At 40.4% G+C, this 9,949-nt stretch overlaps 1 protein-coding gene and 1 pseudogene across 5 annotated transcripts in view; both read left to right on the forward strand.

The window, feature by feature from the left end:
- The window catches only part of LOC102680039, a 34,268-nt gene that overhangs the window by 20,837 nt on the left and 3,482 nt on the right, over positions 1–9,949 (forward strand). For 2 of the 5 annotated variants that reach the window (XM_006611063.2, XM_031508305.1), the window contains exon 10: positions 3,709–3,876. The exons of 1 other annotated variant lie outside the window; for it this stretch is intronic. The gene's annotated coding sequence lies outside the window, so the exon portion shown is untranslated. Of the gene's footprint in view, positions 1–3,708; positions 3,877–4,201; positions 4,337–9,949 lie in introns of those variants that run through there. 2 more of the 5 variants (XM_031508301.1, XM_031508303.1) reach the window with 2 other exon arrangements.
- Positions 1,767–9,949, forward strand: part of LOC102678435 — a 15,269-nt pseudogene continuing 7,086 nt past the window's right edge.

Raw genomic sequence — 9,949 nt, forward strand, 5'->3', positions numbered from 1 at the left:
TAGAAATCGTTTAATCACCGAGGAAGGATAAAGGCGAAAGGAAGAATTCTCGTCNTCTCTTTGCGATCTTTTATCTTTCGTAACGCGGAAACGCGTCGACTTAAGGAAAATACGAAGTAAGTGATTCTAATGATTTTTCCAATCGTACTTTAACACTCTCGAAACAAGTGGTCTTAACGATTCACTCGAGGTGAATCGTTTAAATCAAAGTCTAAAGAATTTGCCAGGGGAACGAGAAGGAGAGGAAGTTGAAATTCTTGGAAAACTCTGTCTAAACTCTTCGTCGATTACCGCTTTTGCAATAAATATCGTAAATCAGATGCGTAACACGCGCGTAAATACAATAATTTCTCAAAAAATTTCCTTATCGAACACGAAAGATAAAGTTCTTCTCTTCTCCTCCGATCTTTTATCGATCATCTTTCCACTCAAAATCTTTCGATTCAAATATCGATCCCCCCCCGTTCGTTCCGGAAGAATCACTCCTCTTCCCCATTTTCTCCTTTAAGAAGCCGTAACAATCCCCCAAGATGAAACAATAGCAATATATTCGAAGCAAAGGAACAACAAACCATCTCGAGTATTTACGCAAATTGAAACTTGCACTCGAGCGAGTTTCTCGGACGGACAAATCGACGGTGTGTAACACGATTATCCAATTACTTGACGGATACGGATCATCTGTGGATAACGCGAATTGAACCGCAAGAATCATTGCCGAGCAACCGAACTCGATCAACCGAACCTCTAATGCTCACGTGCTCAAGTTTCTCTACGCTATTCCCCTACCGGAAACGTCCCTCTGCTCCTCGTGGCGGCGATCACGCACACGATTAAACCTCGAGTAATTATACGATACCCATCGATAAACCGTCTCTCTCTCTATCTTTCTCTTCACGTTGGCCAAACGTAGTTAAAAAGAACGGTCGAGGTTTTTTTCAATTAAAAACGTAGAAAGGGGAGGTCCTCGAGTGCGACGAGTGCTCGCGACATGGTTCACTTGTTTGTTAACAAACACTCGAGGGATTTGAAAGGGAGTTCCAAATTGCTCGAAGGAACTTTTTTGGTTGGAAGAATATTGTTTTTAATCTCGCGTGCGTGAGAGAAGGCATACCTGGTTCGGTTAGAATATCACTCTTCCGATGATTTTTTTTTTATCTCTCTCGTATTGGTTTCTGAACAGCTCCATTTTTTATTTTAATTGAAACTCGGGACAAAAGTGAAGTTTTTGTTAGAGAAATCTTGTTATCGGAAGGCTCTATTCGCGGAGGTAAGAGGTGTTAGATCGGTTTCTAACAACCGTAGCATTTTTTCTAAAATCTTTTCGAATAGCCTTTCAGATGCATTATATACTCTTAAACATGAATAAATCTTCGTTCGTTGACGAATCCTTTCGAAAATCCGTCGTAAAAAAAAAAAGATCTATCCCTGTTCGCGTAAAATCCTCGATCGTCGTCCATTCTCGAAAAAAAATGTTTAACGTTTCGATCCAATTCTTCATTCTTTTCTGGATTATCGATAAAAAAAAAAAAAGAAAGAAAAGAAAAGAAAAGAAAAGAAATTGCGTTCGATAGAGAAGGAAGGAAAAGTAGGGACAAATCGAAGCCGGGCGAAAAATTCGAACGAGGTTGGTGGGAGGGAGGGAGGGAGAGGGGGGGTTTCGCATCCGGCGAAATTCGCGAATAATCGGCGCGTTTCAGGCACACGTGGCAGGCGTGTAACGCGTGTGTATGTGGCACCGTGCGTCTGCATTATCCCCGCCATAAGACGCCGTAAACGCCATGGCATCCGTTGGCACAATCTCGTGCAACGGCCGAACGGGGGAATCTGAAACAGTTGCGAGTGCGACGCGCTTACGTGCGCTGCTCCAGCTGGAAAACGCGGGAAAGCCTCGAAGTCACAAGTGACGATCCGATATACGCATACCTTGGATCCCTATCGCTCGTTGCTATCTTTGATATAAAACGGGTTCGTAGGATTTTTCATCGATCATTTTCACTTTGGCCGGGAGAGAAAAGCTTCCCTCTTTCCATTTATTTCATTTTGTTTCGATCTTTTGTTTTGCTCCGTTCAGTTTTCTCTTCTTCTTTTTCTTTTTATTCTTAGATTTAGAAATAAATTTTCACACGCGGAGAATATTCGCTTGATATTTTGTTTCTCAGCATTCCATGCTTCAAAAGGCGTTTTTAGAGAAATTCATTCAATAATAATATTCGATTCTCGCGGAGAGATCGTTTGAAAATCGAAAAACGAAACGAATGGAACGAACGTTACGCGTTTATGATCGATCGTCGAAAGAAAATCGTTTTCATCGTTTCTTGTTTTCGCCTGGGATTAAGAAAAGAAAAAAAAAGAAAGAAAATAATAAAAAGACCATCGACTTTCTTTTTTTCGCCTTTTCTTTTTTCTTTTTTTTTTCGGCCCGACTAACGGTCTATACTTTCGCTCTTTTCGCATTCGGATAACGGTACCACCGTCCATGATTTATGGATCGTTCCTCGAAACGTAGATACAACTTTTTGCTTCTTATTCTTCTTCTTCTTCTTTTTCTCCTCTCGTCTCCGTCCAAAAGTTATCGCAAAAGTTGACAAGACCGCGATAAAAACGCGCTCGCGAAGAGATATGAATCACGAAATCTGGTATAATATAATTTATGTCACCTGAGAGCGAGATAAGCGGTATTTGTGCAGATATTTGCATTTTTACGTTGTGCCTCTGTCAAGAGTATACGTCAGTTAAGTTTTCTCGCCGGTCGTAATATTATTCCCGGTATAATAATAAAATATTCGACAAGTAGGGAAATAGTCGTGGAAACGATCGTCTCAGATTTACCGCGAAACTATTATTTCCTTCGATCGACTTCGAAAATTCTGCTCGACGATTACGTGCGGTTCTCGCATGATTCAGATATTACGACTCCTTTTAATCGATAAAAATCTGCAAAATTATGCAATAGCTCATCAACGGTCTAATCTGAGCATTGTTCCCATTCCCTCCAGCTCCGCATTTTTTCTCGTCCCATTATTTTTCTTCTTCTTCTTTTTTTTTTTTATCTTTCAAATTCGAACCATGTCGGAGCAAGAATGCGAACGATTCCGTTTCTCTCGATCCAAACATTCTTTCTTCGTTCGATAAGAGAGGAAGAAAAGAGAGAGAGAGAGAGAGAGAGAAAAATGTTGCGAAATAATAAATCGCAACACTGATATTTTTAGATCGTTAGAATCGTTACTTGGATACCGATGATAGATACGGAAAGAAAATAAATGAATCGCGATTAGAAAGAAAAAAGGATGGAGAAAAAAAGATAACGCACGCGTTTTTGGCCATATCGATTATTACACTTGTGAAAAAAAAAAAAAAAAAAAAGAAAGAAAAAAGAAAAAAAAGGGAAAGAAAAGATCGATAATTCTTGAAAATTCTCTAGAAACCGGAAACAAGTATCGCGTCATCGTCACATCGTCCGGAACCTTGCCTTAAGCGTGACGCAAATTCATCGGCATCCTGTTCACCCCCCTTATACCTCCTTCGTTTCGTATCGATCGACCAATGAGACCTCGCGTAGGGCGAATAATAGGGAAGGGAGGGAGAAAAAAAAAATAAAAAAAAGAAACAAAAAGAAAAGAGAAGAAAAGAAGAGACGAAAAAGAGAACGATACAAAAGAAATAGCGCACATAAACACATGGATTAAACAGTGACACCGACCGTAGGGACGAGGAATGGTGGGATTCCGCGAACGGAAGGGCGGTGTGGATGCCGGAGGAAAGTGAGAGGAAACGAAGAAACGATGGCAGAAAACAGAACTTTGCTCTCCAACGGCCGTGAGTCATCGTCGCGTGGCCACTTCCACCGACTTCATTCATCCTGGACGAAAAAAAGTCATCGTCGCCGTTCGTGATTCCGAAAGTTGATTTGATTTCTTCTTCTTTTTTTTTCTTTCTTTCTTTCTTTCTCTCTTTCTTTCTTTCTTTCTTTCACGGAGAAAAGGACGATACAATAGACTTGAAAAGTGAAACGAGAATTCGATTGGAAATCGGAGAAAAAGGAAAGAAGAAAGGTAAAAAGATCTGTGGTGATACGAATAAATATTAAAGAAAGAGGGAGGGAAGAAAAGGAGGGAGAGAGGGGGAGGGAGGAGGGGGAGAGAAAGAAAGAAAAGTAGGAGGGCGAGTGGGAAGGATGAGTTTGATATTTTCAATGGAGGTTCATTCGTACGCGTGAAGCGAGTTGGCAATCGGGTGGCATGGAGGAGCCACAGAAGCTGTTCCGTCTTCCTGGCACCATCGAGGAGGAGGAGGAGAAGGATAACGAGGATAGAAGGCAGCAACAGCTGCAGGAGAACCCGAACACGGCCGACTCACCCTTGCTGGAGCAGAGGAACACGGGAACATTGTCCAGCCTGCCCAGGTACGTCACCCTGGTCAGGGTCAGCACCCAGAGCAGCAGCATCGGCGGTGGCGTCGGTCGCCAGGATTCTACCAGGTGAGTCTTTCTCGCTCTTTTTCATAACTCGACTAACTATATAATTATAATCGAAGTTATAATTATAAGACAATCATACATGTTACATTGTATAAAATTATCGTATTCCACGTAATGATCGAAACGTGCGCGTTATATCTGTTCTGCGACGCGTAGGAAAGAAGAATGAGCGCGTCGATGATAGTTGGAAAAAACGAACGTAATCGAGAGACGATTATAGAACGAAACGAATCACGTGGCCGATTCTCAAGGTAGCGTATCTCTCTAAAGATGATTCTCGGCTAAAACATGATTACGTTTTTGTTTGAGCTAGTCATTCGCGAGCTAGCCTTCTGGCGCCGGCCGTGTATTCAAAAATATTGGAAAAATATCGATTTATCTCGTGAATTAAAAAAACATACACACGTATATATATATATATATATATATATATATATATATTTCAAGGGCAATTGTCCAAGTTCAAATAAGTTGGAACGAGTTATCGGGATCAGGATCGATAAAATTGATTCGTGTATATATATATATACGTATATGCGATCGTCTTGTATAATCACCGACCGAACGTGTTTTTTACCGTTCAATCGGTCATTTATCATGGCAGTTTCATCACTGAAAAACACACACCTAAGTAATTCTAATAGTTATTTTGTCGCGATACTTGTCAATCACCTATCATCGATCACCAGCTGCAATTTATCGCGTAGCCCTATTAACGCGAACGGGACCCGATATATTTTCCTCGTGTCTCTGTCCAATGTTTACGCCACGCTGTGTTTACCCTTCTGTCTTCAATTTCAATTCAGCCTATTATCAACCTATCATGGTCGTTTATCGAAAAGGTTGAGAGGCGTATTACGCGTATTAATTGTAAAATTTATGGGAACGGAAAGAAAAACACTCGTAGCCTTGGCGTGTTAACTCGTTAATCGAGAACACGCTCGTTCGTGGAATTCGTTAATGAAAAATATATTTAAATATTTAATGTTACGAGTCGAAAATGGAGAACAAACGTTAATAAATATCCCTGGAAAGAAAATTAGGCGCGTATATTATACGAAGAATTCTATATATATATATATATATATATATATATATATATATCGTATCGATGAATGGAAAAATATTGGTTTCTTCGAGAATTTCTTCGTTTCGCTGGAATCTTAATTCCTCCGCGTGCCTTCTTTGGGGCAGAAATTCTATGGCAAAGAAAATACTTGACTCGAACAAAACGGCTATCTATTCTTTAATTGGAATAGCGACGAGGATAATAACTTCGACGAGGATAAACTTTTGGTTTATTTATTAAATATATGAATATTTGGTTGTTATGAATAATCGTCTCATTGGTAGAGGAACGGCCCCGTTCCTCGTTCTTTAATTCCCACGGATAACGTTGACCAGTGCAAGGTTAATTCACCTTGCGTGGAGCACGTAAGGTCACCGAATTAATCTGGTGATCGCGGAACCAGAGAGTTAATCGCGGGAACTCGTAACGATTCCTCGCGGTGTATCGGATTTCCCGTTTCCTGAACGAAAGACGATCTTGAAATCGCGGATCTCGCCGATTCTCCTCCACGATTCTTCTCCGTATTGTAATGCCTTCCGAGTACAGCGTTTAAACGCGAATTAATCAATTTGAATTTTGAAGAAGAAACGTTTGAGACGCTTCCTCGATTCGATGAATTTTGCGACGAAATAATTCCACGAAAAGAAAAAAAATTCCACGAAAGAATGCGCGAGTATCGAGTGTTATTACTCGATTAATCACTGCGGACGATAATAAATAGATAAGTATTTATCTAACCAGATAGAAGACAGGTATCGAACGTTAAACCAATAATCCAATTATTATACCTCGACTAATCCCGTATGGACACGGATTAAAGATGCAACAGATAATAGTAGGTAATCGATATTCCCGAGAATACAGAAAAGAAATCCTAATCGCGTTATTCGATATAGGAAAGCTCGTACAATCTTGGAAGATCCGCTTAAAAATTTTCGAAATTTTCGAAGCAACAATCTCGAACTTCGTTCCCATCCAGCTCGTCGATTCGATCAATCTCGTTAATAAAATAAAAACTGAAAGAAATTAAAAAAAGAAAAAAGAAAAGAGAGAGAGAAAAGAATATTCCTGTCTCGGTGGACGATCGTCGAAAAATCTTATAGGCCGAGCGAGGAACTGGTGGCTCGTTCGATCTCGTTAGTTTAATTAAAAGCTCGTTATCGAAGCCGTGGACGGTACGGTTGGACAGCTCGCAATAAGAGGCTCGATCTACAGTACGCTTTAACGCGCCCGATCATATTAATGCGCCGCTTTTGATCCGTTTTAAACTTTGGGGAAAGGTGAGTGGCGATAACCGGAAGTGGGCAGCTGATGTCGTGTCAGGGGAGATCGAGCGTCTCGAACGGAAGAAGGACGAGATTTGCGCATCGATCGTGCAAACGTCGCGACAAACGAGACTGCTGGTTGGTTTTCTTCAAAGAGGTAGAATATATATACCTTTTCTTTTTTCTTTCCTTCTTTCTTTCTTTCTTTTTAGAAAGTATAATAGGTATCTATCTTTGTTTTTTCTTTCTTTAAAATATACTTCGTATGATATATTCATATATATATATATATATATATATATTCACGACACGTGTATAAATGAGACTGTTTTAAAAATATTCGTTGATGAATTTCAATTATGTATGCATTCGTGGAACTTGTTTTTTTAAGTACTTTTCTCCTTCTATTTTATAAATTTATATGTCGAGTCGGGATTATCCCGTATTACGTTGCAAGCAATTAATCAAGTATGACAATGGCAGTCATACGAGCAGAACGAGATTTTCCATGTGATCGGATACGGAAACCTGTTCGAAGACTCGATTTGCATGCAATCGGTCGTCATCGCTGGGAAGCTTAATGAATTTTTCTTCTTCTTCTTCTTCTTCTTTTTTTTCCACCGTCCATTTAAAGTCATCACGAAACGTCATGTTTCGCGATGTTTTTAAACTGCCTGCGGGGAACGTGTTACACCGCCAATTCAAACGAATAATTGGATAATTCGCGAGAATTTTTACGGCATTCGAGGATGAAAATGGTTGGACGTGTTTTTATGAAAAAAAAAAAAAAAAAAAGAAAAAACGAAGTGGAAATAGAAGAATAGACGTAAACGCGAGTGTTATAGTTGTGCAAACACACGTGAGGCCATGCTTTCGAGCATGTCGCTCCTCTCGAGAATTAATATCGTTCTCAATTGACGCCTACAAACGATACGACCTCTTCTGCTATGGGATAGCGCCATTATAATGCGAATAAATTACTAACAGCTAATGCGATTCAACGTTTACCGGTGTTGATCGACCCTTTCCGGCTTCAATCTCTTTCGACGACGACTCTGCCCGAATACTTTGGACAAAGAATATTTTTCCCATAGGAGGAGGAGAATCGATCCACGAAATCTAAGAGAATGGAATAAAGATTCTCGTCTGATTAAATTCGCCATTTTTTTTCGAAACGTCACTTTTTCGATCGTAAAAGTGACGTCAAGGTTTCCTAAGCTTGATAAATCAGCAAGAGAGAGAGAGAGAGAAAGAAAGAGACTCGGAGAAAAGATAAGTCGTTCGAGATAAATCATAATACGTGGCTTTGATACCCGAGCAAACGTAACGAAACACGTATTCGAGTATCCACGAAACTAATACTAAGTAATACAATATAGATAAAGTGTGCAAATTGACTCTACTATACGACTTTCCATATCTCGCGCTACCGAATATCCGTCTAATAATTTTTTATTATTACCACATATACATCTATACTGCTTCGTATCGAGCCAATATATCGATCCAAGGTATATCGAAATTGGCGAAAGAACAATCTGGAAATCTCCCTATCGGAAACAAACATAGACCGCTTATCTCGAAAAAGGACGATTTTCGCTCGTTGGAGCGATCGAGTCGGCGTGATCGATAAAAGAAGGCAATTATCGATCGCTCGACGCCCTGCCAATCGAGCGCAGAAATATTCGCAAAGCGAAGGATCCCGCTTCGCTCGCTTTCGGCCGCGATCAGCGATTTCGAGCGTGCGAGCAACGATAAGGAGATGGCTGGCCGTTGATAAGACGTGGCCGCAGGGACTTTCGACGGTTCGAAGCGGTACGAGATCGGTGAAAGATCGGAAAGATCGCGTGGCGCGATGACGCGGGGAACCGTTATCGGTGAAACAGAGCGGCGCACCTCCTCGTCGACGACGAGAAACAGATAGTGCGAATTCAGGGTGACAAGTGTATCACGTGAATCTTGTTTTCCTCTATTTCTTCGAAAAGATTCTTTTTTCTTCTTCTTCTTCTTCTTCTTTCCCCGCCCGCTTTTGCAATTAAAAAGAACGGAGGCAGATAGCAGAGGCATTTAATGTCCCATCGACGAATCGCGAGGTGGCTCGCGATACTATAAGAATACGGTGATTTTCGATCCGAGGTTTCCAAACAGTGCGTCGATTCAAAAAAAAAAAAAAAAAGTTCCTGAAGATGACCGGTAGTCTAAGAAGAGATCGTGGATAGTTGTTGTTAAGGTAAAAAATCCTTGGTTTTTTTTTTCTTTTTTTTAATTGTTTCACGAGTTTAGAAAAGAGAAAAAGAAAGGAGAAAGCGGGAGAAAAAATTTGTGGGGAAATATATTCGTGCGGAGAGTGAGAAAGGATTGTGCGTGGATTGTTCGAGATGAGAAGGAGGATGAAAATCGCGAAGGAGGAAAAGGTGAAGCGGAAGAAAAGCGTGGATATTACGATCGATATTAAAAGAGTATGAAAACAGGCCGATGAAGGAAGCATTACGCGTGACGTAATCAGTCCATTTTCTCGCAAATGAAATGAACAAACGTTATTGTTAGTAGCTGATAAGTGGAGACCGGTGGCCAGGTATTGGCTCGTATAAGACGTCCTACATCATTGCTCGTACATCAGTAGATACTCCACCATCAACCTATTCATCCAACGCAACTTTGGTTTCATTCTTTCATTCGGCTCCCCACTTCGGTTTTTCTCAAACGGATAGAACGGGAAGAAGAGCGGAGGAGAGCGAAGAGATGAAACGAAATTTTAGAATGGACGTACGATAGCCGGGAAAGGATTCGATTTCTTCGGAAAAAAAGAAAAAAAAAAGTGACACTTTAAAGAGAGAAGAACGACGAAACGAACGATCGAAGACAAATTGGATCGATGGATTTATAAGGGAAGAGGAGAAGTGAGAGTTTCGATAGTGAATTTCCTCCGGTTGTGTTCATTTGAAGCGACGAAACAAACACGCGAAATAAAAAGAAGAGAAAAGGTCTACGAAAGAGGGAAGGAGAAATTTTTTTTTTAATAACTTTTTTTTAATAATTATTAACAAACCGTTCGAAGATCGAGGAAAAAGTGAAAGACTCGCGAGGAACGCGTAATTAAAGGAAATAATCGGTGTGTCTGATTTTTTTTTTTTT

This window comes from Apis dorsata, unplaced genomic scaffold (genome assembly GCF_000469605.1).
Source record: "Apis dorsata unplaced genomic scaffold, Apis dorsata 1.3 scaffold_82, whole genome shotgun sequence".
Lineage (NCBI taxonomy): Eukaryota > Metazoa > Arthropoda > Insecta > Hymenoptera > Apidae > Apis > Apis dorsata.